Genomic DNA, 17,469 nt, shown 5'->3' on the forward strand with positions numbered 1-17,469 from the left:
GGTGGAGGTGGAGCCCTGGTGGTGCAGTGGTTAAGAGTTCAGCTGCTAACCAAAAGGTCGACAGTTTGAATCCACCAGCTACTCCTTGGAAACCCTATGGGGCAGTTCTACTCTGTCCTACAGGGTGGCTATGAGTCGGAATCAACTTGACAGCAGTGGGTTGGGTTCACATGGAGGTAGAAGAGGTTCTACCATAATACTGATCCCATCTCTCACCACATAAGGCGACATGAACCTCTAGGTTGGCCTGGAGACTGACCACTGCTTGGACATGGGTTTTCACTTCAAACCAGCAACTCACAAGTGAATTTTTGGCATGCATACAATCCATTTATAAGTTGGGGACAGTCTGTGCTTCTCCTGTAGCCCCCGCAGCTCTGGGGGACCGAGCTGTCACGTGTCCTAGAGTGGGCGTGCAATACAAACTTCATCAATGAGTGGATGAATGAGACAACCCCAAGGTCCAATTAATCATTTCCTTGTGGAATTTTAACCTAGGCCAGCTCATTGACTCCATTCACTTATTCCACAGGTATTACTAAGGGCTAACATGTTCCGTAATCCCCAGCCAGGCAGAACGTATACCAACTCAAACCACAACACGGTGGATGTCTGGGAGGCAAAGCAAACACTTCAGAACGAAGTACGGGGTGCACTCTGTACCCCCTGGGAAGGCCGCAGCAAGCAGCTCTACAGACACCTTGCAGAGTGCAGGGTCCATGTGTGCACTTGCCATGTGCCTGCCCGGCACACGTTTTTTCTCCTCTCCTCACACTGGCTATTCTCCACTATCTTTCATGTTTTCCCTTGGTGCCAAGTGAGAAGCTTGTCTCAGTAAGCTGATCCTCGATGAGTTTAAGGAGCACGGGTCTTATGAAATCTATGTTTTTGTGAAGCAGTTCTGATACAAAGCTCTGTAAATGCTGGAGTAGGGCACAGGGGTGCCATCCTGTCTGTGACTTCCAAGCTGGGTTCTGGAGGCTGCTTAATTACAGAGAGCACCAGGCCTTATAGAGGAAGCTTAGAAGATGTATAACATTAATGCTACATGTTGCAGACCAATTAAAAATTACATTGAAGGAGGGGCAAAACTCAGGCCAGGTAATCCTTTTCTTTGTAGCCAAAGTACGAAAACAGACTGAATTTATACTGGGTAGAAAATAGCTTATGCTTCTCTCTGTTCTTCCACTAAATCTTGGCTATGTGTTCATATCCACCACACATCTGTCTGTTTGTCATACCGTGATGGCTTGTGTGTTGCTACACTGCTGGAAGCTATGCCACCGGTATTTCAAATACTAAGACAGGTTTCAGTGGAGTTTCCACACTAAGACAGACTAGGAAGAAAGGCCTGGCTATCTACTTCTGAAATCTAGCTGATGGAAACCCTATGGATCACAACACAACATTGTCTGATATAGTGCCAGAAGATGAGCACCCAAAACACACAGTGGCCACAACAATGGACTCAAGCATACCAATGATTGTGAAAATGACGCAGGACCAGGTAACGTTTCATTCCATTGTACATGCGGTTGCTACGAGTCAGAGCCAACTCGATGGCAACTAACCACAATCTATGCCTGTATGTTGGTTGATAATAAAAATAATAGCTAGTGTTTAGTCATCCCCAGTCACTGTGCTAAGTACTTTATTCCTCATAATAACCTATGAAATAGACGCTTTTATAATCCTCATTTTACAGAATAAGAAAATGAAGCTTAGAGATGTCAAAGTAACTTGCTCAAGGTCATATAGCCCGTTAGTACCTCAACCAGGACTGCAGTCCTCACCTCGGATTCCAATGACATGTGTGGACCTAGGGCCCTGACCTCTGATTCCAGTGACATGTGTGGACCTAGAGCCCTGACCTCTGATTCCAGTGACATGTGTGGACCTAGAGCCCTGATATCTGATTTCAGTGACATGTGTGGACCTAGAGCCCTGACATCTGATTCCAGTGACATGTGTGGACCTAGAGCCCTGACCTCTGATTCCAGTGACATGTGTGGACCTAGAGCCCTGATATCTGATTCCAGTGACATGTGTGGACCTAGAGCCCTGATATCTGATTCCAGTGACATGTGTGGACCTAGAGCCCTGATATCTGATTCCAGTGACATGTGTGGACCTAGAGCCCTGACATCTGATTCCAGTGACATGTGTGGACCTAGAGCCCTGACCTCTGATTCCAGTGACATGTGTGGACCTAGAGCCCTGATATCTGATTCCAGTGACATGTGTGGACCTAGAGCCCTGACCTCTGATTCCAGTGACATGTGTGGACCTAGAGCCCTGATATCTGATTCCAGTGACATGTGTGGACCTAGAGCCCTGACCTCTGATTCCAGTGACATGTGTGGACCTAGAGCCCTGACCTCTGATTCCAGTGACATGTGTGGACCTAGAGCCCTGATATCTGATTCCAGTGACATGTGTGGACCTAGAGCCCTGATATCTGATTCCAGTGACATGTGTGGACCTAGAGCCCTGACCTCTGATTCCAGTGACATGTGTGGACCTAGAGCCCTGACCTCTGATTCCAGTGACATGTGTGGACCTAGAGCCCTGATATCTGATTCCAGTGACATGTGTGGACCTAGAGCCCTGATATCTGATTCCAGTGACATGTGTGGACCTAGAGCCCTGATATCTGATTCCAGTGACATGTGTGGACCTAGAGCCCTGACATCTGATTCCAGTGACATGTGTGGACCTAGAGCCCTGACCTCTGATTCCAGTGACATGTGTGGACCTAGAGCCCTGATATCTGATTCCAGTGACATGTGTGGACCTAGAGCCCTGACCTCTGATTCCAGTGACATGTGTGGACCTAGAGCCCTGATATCTGATTCCAGTGACATGTGTGGACCTAGAGCCCTGACCTCTGATTCCAGTGACATGTGTGGACCTAGAGCCCTGACCTCTGATTCCAGTGACATGTGTGGACCTAGAGCCCTGATATCTGATTCCAGTGACATGTGTGGACCTAGAGCCCTGATATCTGATTCCAGTGACATGTGTGGACCTAGAGCCCTGACCTCTGATTCCAGTGACATGTGTGGACCTAGAGCCCTGATATCTGATTCCAGTGACATGTGTGGACCTAGAGCCCTGATATCTGATTCCAGTGACATGTGTGGACCTAGAGCCCTGACCTCTGATTCCAGTGACATGTGTGGACCTAGAGCCCTGACCTCTGATTCCAGTGACATGTGTGGACCTAGAGCCCTGACCTCTGATTCCAGTGACATGTGTGGACCTAGAGCCCTGACCTCTGATTCCAGTGACATGTGTGGACCTAGAGCCCTGATATCTGATTCCAGTGACATGTGTGGACCTAGAGCCCTGATATCTGATTCCAGTGACATGTGTGGACCTAGAGCCCTGATATCTGATTCCAGTGACATGTGTGGACCTAGAGCCCTGACCTCTGATTCCAGTGACATGTGTGGACCTAGAGCCCTGATATCTGATTCCAGTGACATGTGTGGACCTAGAGCCCTGACCTCTGATTCCAGTGACATGTGTGGACCTAGAGCCCTGATATCTGATTCCAGTGACATGTGTGGACCTAGAGCCCTGATATCTGATTCCAGTGACATGTGTGGACCTAGAGCCCTGATATCTGATTCCAGTGACATGTGTGGACCTAGAGCCCTGATATCTGATTCCAGTGACATGTGTGGACCTAGAGCCCTGACATCTGATTCCAGTGACATGTGTGGACCTAGAGCCCTGACCTCTGATTCCAGTGACATGTGTGGACCTAGAGCCCTGATATCTGATTCCAGTGACATGTGTGGACCTAGAGCCCTGATATCTGATTCCAGTGACATGTGTGGACCTAGAGCCCTGATATCTGATTCCAGTGACATGTGTGGACCTAGAGCCCTGACATCTGATTCCAGTGACATGTGTGGACCTAGAGCCCTGACCTCTGATTCCAGTGACATGTGTGGACCTAGAGCCCTGATATCTGATTCCAGTGACATGTGTGGACCTAGAGCCCTGATATCTGATTCCAGTGACATGTGTGGACCTAGAGCCCTGATATCTGATTCCAGTGACATGTGTGGACCTAGAGCCCTGATATCTGATTCCAGTGACATGTGTGGACCTAGAGCCCTGACATCTGATTCCAGTGACATGTGTGGACCTAGAGCCCTGACCTCTGATTCCAGTGACATGTGTGGACCTAGAGCCCTGATATCTGATTCCAGTGACATGTGTGGACCTAGAGCCCTGATATCTGATTCCAGTGACATGTGTGGACCTAGAGCCCTGATATCTGATTCCAGTGACATGTGTGGACCTAGAGCCCTGATATCTGATTCCAGTGACATGTGTGGACCTAGAGCCCTGACCTCTGATTCCAGTGACATGTGTGGACCTAGAGCCCTGACCTCTGATTCCAGTGACATGTGTGGACCTAGAGCCCTGATATCTGATTCCAGTGACATGTGTGGACCTAGAGCCCTGATATCTGATTCCAGTGACATGTGTGGACCTAGAGCCCTGATATCTGATTCCAGTGACATGTGTGGACCTAGAGCCCTGACCTCTGATTCCAGTGACATGTGTGGACCTAGAGCCCTGACCTCTGATTCCAGTGACATGTGTGGACCTAGAGCCCTGACCTCTGATTCCAGTGACATGTGTGGACCTAGAGCCCTGATATCTGATTCCAGTGACATGTGTGGACCTAGAGCCCTGATATCTGATTCCAGTGACATGTGTGGACCTAGAGCCCTGATATCTGATTCCAGTGACATGTGTGGACCTAGAGCCCTGATATCTGATTCCAGTGACATGTGTGGACCTAGAGCCCTGACATCTGATTCCAGTGACCTATGTGGACCTAGAGCCCTGACCTCTGATTCCAGTGACATGTGTGGACCTAGAGCCCTGACCTCTGATTCCAGTGACATGTGTGGACCTAGAGCCCTGACCTCTGATTCCAATGACCTATGTGGACCTAGAGCCCTGACCTCTGATTCCAGTGACATGTGTGGACCTAGAGCCCTGACCTCTGATTCCAGTGACATGTGTGGACCTAGAGCCCTGACCTCTGATTCCAATGACCTATGTGGACCTAGAGCCCTGACCTCTGATTCCAGTGACATGTGTGGACCTAGAGCCCTGACCTCTGATTCCAGTGACATGTGTGGACCTAGAGCCCTGACCTCTGATTCCAGTGACATGTGTGGACCTAGAGCCCTGACCTCTGATTCCAATGACCTATGTGGACCTAGAGCCCTGACCTCTGATTCCAGTGACATGTGTGGACCTAGAGCCCTGACCTCTGATTCCAGTGACATGTGTGGACCTAGAGCCCTGATATCTGATTCCAGTGACATGTGTGGACCTAGAGCCCTGATATCTGATTCCAGTGACATGTGTGGACCTAGAGCCCTGATATCTGATTCCAGTGACATGTGTGGACCTAGAGCCCTGATATCTGATTCCAGTGACATGTGTGGACCTAGAGCCCTGACATCTGATTCCAGTGACCTATGTGGACCTAGAGCCCTGACCTCTGATTCCAGTGACATGTGTGGACCTAGAGCCCTGATATCTGATTCCAGTGACATGTGTGGACCTAGAGCCCTGACCTCTGATTCCAATGACCTATGTGGACCTAGAGCCCTGACCTCTGATTCCAGTGACATGTGTGGACCTAGAGCCCTGACCTCTGATTCCAGTGACATGTGTGGACCTAGAGCCCTGACCTCTGATTCCAATGACCTATGTGGACCTAGAGCCCTGACCTCTGATTCCAGTGACATGTGTGGACCTAGAGCCCTGACCTCTGATTCCAGTGACATGTGTGGACCTAGAGCCCTGACCTCTGATTCCAGTGACATGTGTGGACCTAGAGCCCTGACCTCTGATTCCAATGACCTATGTGGACCTAGAGCCCTGACCTCTGATTCCAGTGACATGTGTGGACCTAGAGCCCTGACCTCTGATTCCAGTGACATGTGTGGACCTAGAGCCCTGACCTCTGATTCCAGTGACATGTGTGGACCTAGAGCCCTGACCTCTGATTCCAGTGACATGTGTGGACCTAGAGCCCTGACCTCTGATTCCAGTGACATGTGTGGACCTAGAGCCCTGATATCTGATTCCAGTGACATGTGTGAATGTACAGAAACAATCCCCTGGACCTGCCCACAACATGACACTGGGAGCAAGGCGACTGAGCAGGCCCAGCCAGGCCAGAGCTGTGGTGTTAGCCATACTACTTGGAACAGTACAAAGACTTAGCCATGACAATCCAAACCACACAGACTTCTCAGCAATCAAACTTTTTGTTTGTTTGGCTTTTCAGTAAAACCAGGGTCACTCTCTGGAAGCCATATATACAGTAATCATGGTTTAAATAAACTCTCAGGCTGCGGTTAGGGCCTCCCGGGCAGTGTGTGTTTGATGCCTGGTTAACACACTGCTGAAAATCCTATTTCCATGAAGATCCGGGGCTTCATGCCAGCACAATTAAAAAAAAAAAAAAAAAAGGTATTCGGCAATGATGCTCAGTATGCAGGATTTGTCTTTTTTTAAGTTTTAGATGATTTGGTTAATTAATTAAGATTATTTACCGTTAGCCTTTCAGCCAGGGCACTGCGGACAAGCCAGGTGGCAGCCAGAGAAGCCGACAAGTCTGGAAACTTAGGACAAACTCTCTGGAATTTTCAAGGTGGTTGCCGGAGCAACCTCAGGGACCAGATCGTGGGAGAGCTGAAACATTCTATTTTAAAAACACACACTTGATCATCAGGAAGCCAGAAACGAAACAACCAAATAACAAGGTACACACTGAAAATTCTTATAAAGATGAGTACTTTCCTCACAACTGAAAATAATTCAATCTATGAAAAATATTTTGACCCTGGACCCAGCATCTTGCACAAGATACCACAGTCAAGAGCTCCTCTTTCTACTCGAATTTCCCCTCTACTCTTGGCCACATAACAAGATCCTCCTACTCTTCAAGTCTCACCTCTTCAAGGAAGTCTCTCAGGCATCCATTCACTCACTCATTCAATGAACACTGTGTTTTTATCATATTAACCGTGAGCGAGAGATCCTGCTGGGTGATCCAAAGGAGAGATGACTTAATTACACAGACCTGTCTTAGGAGTTCCTGCGTGGTGCAAACCGTGAATGCGCTCAGCTGCTAACTGAAAGGCTGGATGTTTGAGTCCACCCAGGGGCACCTCAGAAGAAAGTCCTGGCAATCTGCTTCTGAAAAATCAGCCATTGAAAACCCTATGGAGCACAGTTCTACTCTGGCACACATGGGGGCACCGTGAGTTGGAGTCGAATCAATGGCAACCAATGGCGGTGGGTAGCCCTTAGGAAGAGTACGATCCAAAAGGAGAGATCAGGTACACAGATACAACACAAGGCAGTATGTGACAGATCACATAATTGTAGGGTCGCAAGACTCTGTGTCACCCCAAACCACCGCACATCTGGATCCTTCGGTAGACATTTGCAAAAATGCAGATTTCCAGGTTCCACTTCAGAATTTCCCAAGGGTGGGGCCGAGAGATCAGTATTTTAAAAGCCTCCCATGTAAGTCTGACGAGCAGCGAGGTGTGGAGCTGCCAAGGGTAAGAGGAGGAAGAACTTACTCCCAACCGAAATGGTCACTGTAGACATCAGGGGAGCGGGTGGTTTCAGGTGAGCCTTTAGACCCTAAGGAAGATGTGTCACCTGAACAGAGGGTGGTATTGCCTGGCTGGGCCAGGTCTGAGCTGGGGACAGGCAGGACGACAGCCTGGGGGAGGCCCTGGGAAGAGCCACCAAGGTCAAGGTAAGGAGATGGAACTTGATTCGACAATGAGGAGCCATCTAAGGCTTCTAAGCACAGGAGTGACACACATAGCAGCGTTAGGAGAAATAATTTGGTGGAGTTGTGATGGATGGATTGCTGAAAGTTGGCATCTGGTTTTTAGGGAAACCAATAAAGAAACCGCTGGTTTTTAATAGATAAAGAAACACCAGCACCAGTTGCTGTCAACTCCGGTTCGTGGCAACCCTATATGTGTCAGAGTAGAACTGCACTCCACAGGGTTTTCGATGGCTGATTTTGTAGATGTAGATTGCCAGGCCCTTCTGCACAGCCTAGGGATGTTGATAAAGAGATAGGACCTAAGTTAAATTGGTGTCAGTAAGAATAGAAAGGAATAGATGAAAGTGAGAAACATTATTCAACGTTTTTATATACTGTTTTATTTCAGAACGGACTGTAGGTGGCTCACCAATGTGTTTTTTATTAATCATGACATATTTGTCTCTGTACTGCTATATTTAGTAACACCCAGGTTTATGTTTAATTTATTTGTGTTTTAAAACACTTTTCCTCTGGGCTTGTTCCATTTTCTACTTGAGAGAAAATGCAGTTTTATAAATATTCATCATAGGATTCTTCCTGTGTGCAAGGGCTTCATAGGCACCATGGGGAACTCAAGGTTGAAGAAGATGTGGTCCTAGCCCTCAGGAAGATCATGGCCAGGTATGGAGTTCCTGGGTGGTGCAAACAGTTAACGTGCTTGTCTGCTAACAGAAATGTTGGAAGTTCGAGTCCACCCAGAGGTATCTCAAAGAAAGGCTTGGTGATCTACTTCTGAAAAATCAGCCACTGAAAAACCCTGTGGAGCGCAGTTCTACTCTGACACACATGGGGTCACCATGAGTTGGAATCAACTTGACGGCAGCTAGTTTGATTTGGTTTTTATGGGAGATTAAACATGTAGACGTTATTATGCAGGAAGGCTGTAAAAACACCAGTAAAATACATATTAGTGGATGTCATGAATTGAATTGTGTCCCCCAAAAATGTGTGTCAACTTGGCTAGGCAGCGATTCCCAGTATTGTGTAATTGTCCGCCATTTTGTCACCTGATGTGATTTTCCTATGTGTTGTAACTCCTACCTCTAAGATGTTTAAGAGGCAGGATTGGAGGCAGTTATGTTAATGAGGCAGGACTCAATCTACAATATTAGGTTGTATCTTCAGTCAATTTCTTTTGAGATATAAATGAGAGAAGTGAGCAGAGAGACAGGGAGACCTCATACCACCAAGAAAGAAGAGACAGGAGAATAGCACATCCTTTGGACCTGGGGTCCCTGTGCTGAGAAACTTCTAAAGCCAAGGGAAGACTGATAACAAGGACCTTCCCCCAGAGCAGAGAAAGAAAGCATTCCCCTGGAGCTGGCACCCTGAATTCAGACTTCTAGCCTCCTAGTCTGTGAGAGAACAAATTTCTGTTTGTTAAAGCCACCCACTTGTGGTATTTCTGTGATAGCAGCACTGGATAACTAAGACGGTGAATCAGAGAATGTTTCATGAAGGAGATAACATTCAAGTTAAACTTAATGACAACATTTTAGCTAACAAAGAGGAACATTTCAGGTGGTAAGATAAAATAAAAAATAACAACAACAAAAAGGCATGAAGACAGCAAGTCAGAGAGCAGAGGCTGTGTCTTACGTATCTCTATGCATGGGACTTGGCAGAATCCTGGCACACGGTAGATACTCAGTAAGTATTTTGTCAGCAAAACAGTGTTTGAAAGGAAGGACAGTTCAATAGGATTAGAAGACAGGTTAGGAGAAAATCACGGAGGGGCCGTAGAAGTAATGCTAAGGCATTGGTAATTTAGCCTCCAAAACTAGAGAAGGTTTGGAGAAAGAAAGTTATATATGATAAAGATATGCTTATATTATACCAACAATCCAGTAACTACATGTAAGGTGAATAGGGAAGGAGAATGGAGGAATAGACCAAAGGCCAGGAAAAATACATCTAGAAAGCTATAGCAATACTTCAGGCAAAAGAGATGAGAGTCCAAGCTATTGAGGAAATGGCTTTAGGGAGGAGGGCTATAATTCATGAAGCCCCTTGGAAGCAGAATCCACAGAGTGACCATAGGTGTGGTGTCAAACCTGAGTAACATAGAAGACGGTGTCTCAACTACCAAGATGGGTGAAAGAGGACAGTGGTAAAGCAATAATGAGTGTACGGCAGGTTGAATGAAGAGAGAGAACTCTTCTCTTCCTGTCTCTGAATTCCTACTTCAACCACGCAATAGGAATTCCACCAATATTTCCACATCTAGCGGAAGTATTAAGGAGGGCGCTAGAGGCCTGATTTCTCTTGCTCTAGGGCCTTTCTGCCCATAAACTGCATGCATTCTCTTCTCCCACACCTACAAGCACGGGTAGGCTTATGTACTCAGGGTCCCTGCCTCCTTGGGCCTGGAGCCCACCCTCTTTGGTGCTCTCTGTCTTTTTTGTACTCGAAGGTGTTGGGGTCCTGCCATGAGCCCATGTAGCTGGCTTGGTATGTTTCCAATCCAATTCTGACAGTCATAAAGTAGACACTGTATTTTAATTCTCATCTAGGCTCTTTCACCTGTTCTCAATTGGTGCAAAACCCAAACAGAAGTGCGATTCATTAGCACTCCTAACTCCAATGCTGAGTTTGAGGTACAAAGAGTAGAACGTGGCAAGTATGCTAAATAGATGGTGAAAAATGCTTGCCTAGAATTCAAGAGAGAACAGAAAAGGAGGTACAGATTTGGGGGCCACTGGAGGATGGATGATGACAGAAGCCCTAGTACTGGAATGAAACGAGCTCGAGAGACAGCAGGCTTTCATGTAAATGCATATGGTGCTAGACAGATGAGGATAGTGGGAGTGGAGGTGATCTGAAGAGCACACGTCCCATATAAAGGGGTGATCCATTACCCAGTTCCAGCTGACTGTTGCCCTTGACAAATATGAACCAAATATTGCCAGATCCTAGGCATTTCCAAAAAGGCTGGAAATCCAGGTTTGTATGCAGGCTATATTTGACTATAGGCTGCCAGATTGCAACTCTAAGTATAGAGCAAGAAGAATAGAAGGCCACAGGCAGAACACACATGAACACCTGTATTCAGGGTGTGATGAAGGTGAGGAGTCGAATAGGAGATGGAGGTGAGTATGCACAAGACAGAAGGAAAACTAATGTAGTACTATGCCAGGAACAAGGAGGTGACTAGTAGTGCCACACTGCAGAAAGCTCAAGGGGGATAAGAATGAAGAAGGAAGTCTGTTGGGTCTGGTAACTGGGACGTCATTGGTGACCGTCAAGATACCGGTCTCAATAGAACGTTTGCAAGGAATTCTAAGATAAGCAGTAACGAGGAAGTGAAAGCAAGGAGTGTTGATGACTTTTTCCAGAATTCAGCAACATAGGAAAGAAGAAATCTGTGGGTTGCTAGCTTGAAAGATTACCAAAGTCAGTGAAATTTTTTAGTACAAGAAAGACTAGACATGTTTGAAGATGGGGCAAAAAGAGCTGGATAACAATGAGAGAGAAGGGTACTCCGGAAAGAGGGAGTTCGTTTGGATATGCTCCAGAATGAGTTGGAAGGAAACTGAATCAAGGGAGCCCATGGAAGGGTTAGCCTTAAAATGGGGCAGAGAGGGGCCCTGAGACAGGAGAGAAGGACTGGAGAGACAGGGGTGGAAAGCAGAGAGGGAAGGAGAGAGGGAGCAGAGCATCAATGTCCCCCACTTACTCAGAGTGTAAGCAGTCGCTGCTGGGTAGCAAGAGAAAAAAAAAAAAAAAAAAAAACAAGAGAGTAAGCAGAATAGCTGGGCAAGTCAAGGCAGCAGAGAAAGTTAGGAGGCAGTCGATGAGCCAATATGACAGGCAGTGGTGTCGGGATGAGTTGGAGGACAGCCGCACAGCAATGGCAGTGAAGACTGCTGCAGCTAGAGGGCCGGAACTCTAGCGGACAGAGATGGTCTCCAGCATTGCCTGGGGCTCACTCAGGAGAGGGGAACTGACCAGATGGAACGCAGGTCAGTAAGGGTGTGATAACAAGGGCAGGATGTTCACTCCTTCTGTTTCTTCCTATACTGATAGTTGCAGTGGGCATTTAAATGCTAAAGAGCAGATAGTAAGTCAGCTCTGCCCTTGACAGCCAGGGTTCTAGGCCACACTTCTCAAACTAATGTGCACATGCATTTCCTGGAGACCTTCTTCAAATGCAGATCCTATGTTCCAGTAGGTCTGGGTAGGCCTGAGAGTCTGCATTTATAACAAGCGCCCAGGTGATGCCTGCTGGAGGTCCACGGATCACACTGGAATAGCAACATTCTAGGGACAATCCCGGGGGCAGTGGTGGTTCGGTGGTAGAATTCTCATCTTCCGTTTTCAGTCAATGTGCCTCAAGCGCAGCCACCACCCGTCTGTCATCATGCTGTGCAAACATTGCCACTATCCTTTTCCAGATTATTCCGCCATCATTAACATAAACTCAGCACCCCCTAAACAATGCCATTAACATCCATGACACATTCTGTGAAATCGGACGTTATGTGGTTTGGACATTGTGCAGACACGCCTAAATCGAGAGCAATAGCATTCACCGATTTTCCGCCTCCGTGTTGTTTAATAACCTTCTGTTTCCCTTCCAAATCCATACTTCTCGTTTGCCTCTTGCCGCTGCTGTCACTAGCACTGGTTTTGCTGTATGTGGGAGCCAGGAGGCACTTCATGGTAATATTTTCAAAAGAAAGTTAAACAGAGAGATAACGCTACAACACCGAAGAGATGCACAGTACACGAGATTGGATGCTGCTGCCTATGAGGCAACACACACATCGTTATACAGTGAACTTTTTATTTGTAAGTAGGGAACGTTCACATTAAAATAATGATAGAAGGTACAGTATGGTACACACACAAGACAGTAACATAGGTGTTTATTATGACTATCAAAACATACGTACTCTAGGCTATATATGTACTATACCACTATACGCCTGGCAGCACAATTGCTTTGTATACAAGAGGCATTAAATAAACGCGTTCCATGCGGGAAGCCGTTGTGTTCATTACATCCGGTTACGTTGGCTACGTCCCCTTCTCTGATCCAGATTTCTGAACTCTATTATAGTCTTAGGAAACCCTGGTGGCGTAGCGGTTAAGACTGGAAGACAGATGGAAACAGGAAAACTGGTAATAGGGAACGCAGGGCTGAGAAGGGAAAATGTTGACATGTCGTGGGGTTGTTAACCAATGTCATAGAACGATGTGTGTGTACCGTTTGATGAGAAACCAGTTTGTTCTGTAAACCTTCATCTAAAGTACAATTAAAAAAAAAAGTTTTTTTAAAAAGAAATTCTTGTGTTCGAACCTCATGCCACCCCACCCTACCCCCAAGACCAAATGAATTGAAAACTCGAGGGGTGGCCACAGCCTCAGCATCCTATGAATGCTGCCAAGAGGGCCCCAATGTGCAGGCAGGGGTAAGAACCATTGCTCTATTTCTTATCAGACCTGGAAACACTTCTGATCTGGGAAGGATCACTTGGTCAAGCTGGCCAAAGGCTTGTTTGTTGGAGGGGCCAGGAGGTTTTAAGAAGCCAGTGACTTGGTGGGTATCTGTGCACCCCACTTGGCTCTGCACTGGGGGGAAGGGCAGGGCCAAGAGTGGAAGTGAGCCACTAGACACAGCTCAGTCACAGCAGCCAGGGCACCAAGGGCAGATTAAATGAGGTCAGGAACATGCATGGTGAAACCTGCATAGCAGAGGGTCTCAAACTTCGCTGCACACAAGGACCACCTGAGGGAAGTTTTAAATCCTGCTGCCCAGAATTTATCCCATACCACTCAAGTCAGGATCTCTGCGGATGGGACCCAGGCATCAATAGTTCTTACACTCCCCAAGTGATTCCACTGTATAGTCAAGTTTGAAAAACTGTACCCTAAAGAGCACTTTGCAAATGTTAGTTTTCACAGTTCGTAATTATGAGGGCTGGCCATGATGGTGGCCAGATTTTCTATTTTCATAGATTTCTTTACCTTCAAGTATCCCTAGCCAGTTCTTGAGCAACAGTATTTCTGAAGCAGTTTGTTTCTTAAAAGACGTAAGCTCATCTTTTTTCACAAGGCAAAAATGTCCCTAATTTTTTTTGTTATCCCTATGAACTACTTCCTAGTTCTACAGGCCCCTGTTGACTCGTCAGCCCTGTCGCCTGCCATAAAAAAAAAAAAAAAAATTTTTTTTTTTTTTAGGCAGCCAGTATTTAGACAACACAAAGTACGCACCAGCATGCCACCTCTTCCCCCACATGCCTGAGCTACTGCTGGTCTGCAGGCTTCCGACGTCAGCCTGTGACGGCAATGAGAACATAACAAAGAAAACCCATTCCCAAACGGAATTGTAATCATAGGTATAAACCCCCAAAACCCAAACCCGTTGCCGTTGATTTGATTCCAACTCATAGCAGCCCTATAGGACAGAGTAGAGCTGCCCCCACAGGGTTTCTAAGGCTGTAATCTTTACAGAAGCAGACGGCCACATCTTTCTCCTGAAGAGCAGCTGGTGGCTTCGACCTACGGACCTTTCGGTTAGCCTGCCTGCTTAATCACGGTGACACCAGGGCTCCTCCACAGGTATAAGGGTTAGGATTTATAACACATATTTTGGGGGGATACAATTCAATCCGTAACAGAGGGTTTGGACTTCCACACTCTGGGTAGCAAGGGGTGGGGATACCAGGTGACAGAGTGGACAGTCTGTGTCCTAATATTGCCTACTGAACAGAAGGACACCACTGTGACTGCCATGAGTCTCCATTCATCAAAGAGAAGTTAATGTACACCTCCTTCTCTCCTGGAAACAGCTCACCAAATGGGCACTGGGGAGAACAAGGCTCAGAACGCTCTATCAAAGCAGGGGTCCTGAAGGGTCCTAAAGCTCTGAGAGCCAGCCGGGGACTTTCTGCAAGGACTAAAGTCAGTGTGTTCCTCAGGCCCATAATGGTGCTAGCTGAAGGAAAATACGTACAGCTTCCAACTCAGTGAAGTCTCCACTGATCTGCAAGGAGAGGACACAGAGGAGACAATAAGGAAGGAGGGGGAGGGGAAGGAAGGAGGGGGAAGTTAGATTCTTGGTGATTGTTCAACTCTTAAGCTCTTGCATAGTCTGTTTCAGAAGCTCTTGACCTTGGCAGCCTTTAGAATACCCTGAGGAGCTTTTCCAGCCACCACTGTGTGAACACCTCCTTGACCAATTAAATGATACGCTACAGGGTGGGGCCCCTGTAGCTGGACCTACGGGTTTCAGAAGCTCCCCAGGGTTCTAATTGCCGCCAAAATTGAGAAACATGGCCTACGAGAGCAAATTCCTGACTCCTCCCTTCTGCATCTGACTTGGAGTCTACAGAAGCCCCTGGGCTGCCCGTGGGACTAAGGCCAGTAGCCAAGCGATGGGCCAGTCAGTGGATGCCCCAGTAACACCCAGTCCTGGTGATGATTTGAGGAAACAGACACTCTCATCCGCTGCAGGTAGGAATACAAACTGCTTCAACCTTTTTGGGAAAGTCATCTGGCAATTTTTAAAAAAGTAAAATTCGTATACTCCTTAACGCAATGGTTTTACCCCTGGAATATAAGCACACAAAGGTATTTATAGCAGGATTATTGGCAGGGGGCAAACAAAACTGGATGTATACAGAATGTCCATCAATATGGAAGTGACTGAAGAAATGCAATATTATGAGAGGTTCTGCAATTGTTTTTAAGAGACATAGATCTATAGCTATTGATCTATAGGGATGTACATGATGTAATGATATGTGGGGAAAAGACAAGTTGCAGGAAAAAAAATGGTGTTTTTTTTCCATTATTGGAAAAAAATTTAAAAGGGGGGAGAAAACTGAGCATATGTATGTACACACGTGTGTATATGCATTTGTCTATGTTTAAATGTACCTAGGGAGTCCCTGAGTGCTGCAGTTAAAGCACTCAGCTGCTAACTGAAAGGCTCGAGGTTTGTGCCCACCCAGAGGTACCTCGGAAGAAAGGCCTGGTGATCTGCTTCCGAAAAATCAGCTATTGAAAACCCTATGGACTCATCTACCCTGAGACCAGAACAACTAGGTGGCGCCCGGCTACGACAGCCGACTGTTGTCGACAGTGCCACAACAGGTGGACCCTGACAGAATAGGAGAAAAATGCCAAACAGAGGTCAAATTCTTAAAAAGTCCAGACTTTCTGGACCCGTTGAAACTAGAGGGCTCCCTGAGACTATCGCCCTGAGATACTCTTTAAACTTGAACTGAAACTATCCCAAGGTCATCCTTCACAGATTGGCACACAAAATAAAAGATATTACCGATGAGGCCAGTCCTCCATTAAAAACACCTACACGAGACTAAGAGGTCAATAATTACTCTAAAGCAAAGATGAGAAGATAAGGGGGCAGGGAAGCTAAAGTACTGGAAATGAAACAACCAGGACACAATTAAAGAGAATGCTGACATATTGTGAAAAATATAGCTAATGTCACTGAACATCCTGTATAGAAATTGTCAAATGGGAACCTAATTTGCTGTGAAAACTTTCACTGCAAATACAATATTTAAAAAAAGAAATAAAAATTATTAGTAACAGTGGAAAAAAAAAAACCCTGTGGAGCACAGCCCTATTCTGACACACCTGGGGTCACCATGAGTTGGAGTCCACTTGACAGCAGCTGTTTTTTAAATATGTATGGAGATGTGAGTGGAAGGGAATAGCCTGGGCTTTTTAACGTTAGTTACAACAGAGATAGAAATAGAAAAAGGTTGGAGAGCTTATTAATATTTTCTTCATATTATCTTTGCATTCTTTTACTAATTAAAATGAGGGCATACTGCTTTTATAATTAAAACAATTAGTAATGAAAAACCAAAGAGCTCTGGAGTAAGACTAAAACCAAAAACCAAACCCATGGCAGTCGAGTCAATTCCGACTCATAGCAATGGTATAGGACAGAGTAGAACTGCCCCATAGAGTTTCCAAGGAGCGCCTGGTAGATTCAAACTGCCAACCTTTTGCTTAGCAACTATAGCACTTAACCATTACACCACCAGGGTTTCCGGAGTAAGACTACCTAGGTTCAAATCCTGACATGTAGTACTAGCTTAAGTTACTTAACCTCTCTGCCCCTTGCTTTCCTCATCAGTTAAAAAGGAACCATAATGATGTTCACATAGAGGCTTGTTGCATGAAGTAAAATAACCCCATCAAGCAATTTGCACAATGCCTGGTATATTATATGCTGCATATAGTGATAACTTGAAGAATGTCATTGGTGGTGGTGGTGTTTCGGAAGTTGTTGTTATAGAAAAACCCTACCTAAGCCACCAAGGACCTCCCTCCATCTCTAGGTAAGCTCACTTCCTCCAGCAAAGAAAGAAACCGGTTTTCACTCCCTACACAGCAGAGTGACGCCCCAATTCAGCTTTCCCACCAGAAGCTTGGATTGTAATGACTTCTTTTGTGCAGTCTGCATAGCACTCTGGGCGGGGGCGTTCTTTATTACTTCCTCTAGCTCCAGAATGGGTCATGCTGTCCTGCTACCAAGTGACAACTCTGTTCTTGGGAGGGAAGTGCTTGGGATCTCCTGGGAA

The 17,469-nt window shown here is 46.4% G+C and overlaps 1 protein-coding gene across 2 annotated transcripts in view; it reads right to left on the reverse strand.

Moving 5' to 3' along the window:
* Positions 1–17,469, reverse strand: part of CNIH3 (cornichon family AMPA receptor auxiliary protein 3) — a 151,450-nt gene that overhangs the window by 28,209 nt on the left and 105,772 nt on the right. The window lies entirely within an intron of this gene.

The sequence above is a fragment of the Loxodonta africana genome, chromosome 25, assembly GCF_030014295.1.
Source record: "Loxodonta africana isolate mLoxAfr1 chromosome 25, mLoxAfr1.hap2, whole genome shotgun sequence".
NCBI lineage: Eukaryota > Metazoa > Chordata > Mammalia > Proboscidea > Elephantidae > Loxodonta > Loxodonta africana.